We start from the raw sequence: 546 nt of genomic DNA on the forward strand, positions 1-546 counted from the left end.
GCAGAGCCAGGCGTCGACCCTCGGCGTGGCTGAGCAGAGCCAGGCGTCGACCCTCGGCGTGGCTGAGCAAAGCGAGACGTCGACCCTCGGCGTGGTTGGGCAGGGCGAGGCGAAGGCGTCATCCGGGACCCTTCGTGCAACAGGCGAGGCGAAGGCGTCATCCGGGACCCTTCGTGAGGCAGGCGAGGCGAAGGCGTCATCCGGGACCCTTCGTGAGGCAGGCGAGGCGAAGGCGTCGTCCGGGACCCTTCGTGAGGCAGGCGAGGCGAAAGCGTCGTCCGGGACCCTTTGAGCAGCAGGCGAGGTGAAGTAGCGGCGGCTGCGTCAGCAGGGCCCGCCCGTGGTGCAGAGGCGACGGCGTCCGGCAGACCCACCCGTGGTTATGTGGCGGCGGCGTCGGGCTGACCCGCCCATGGTTCTGTGGCGGCGGCGGCGTCGGGCTGACCCGCCCATGGTTCTGTGGCGGCGGCGGCGTCGGGCTGACCCGCCCATGGTTCTGTGGCGGCGGCGGCGGGCTGACCCGCCCATGGTTCTGTGGCGGCGGCG

This window comes from Kryptolebias marmoratus, linkage group LG7, assembly GCF_001649575.2.
Source record: "Kryptolebias marmoratus isolate JLee-2015 linkage group LG7, ASM164957v2, whole genome shotgun sequence".
Taxonomy (NCBI): domain Eukaryota; kingdom Metazoa; phylum Chordata; class Actinopteri; order Cyprinodontiformes; family Rivulidae; genus Kryptolebias; species Kryptolebias marmoratus.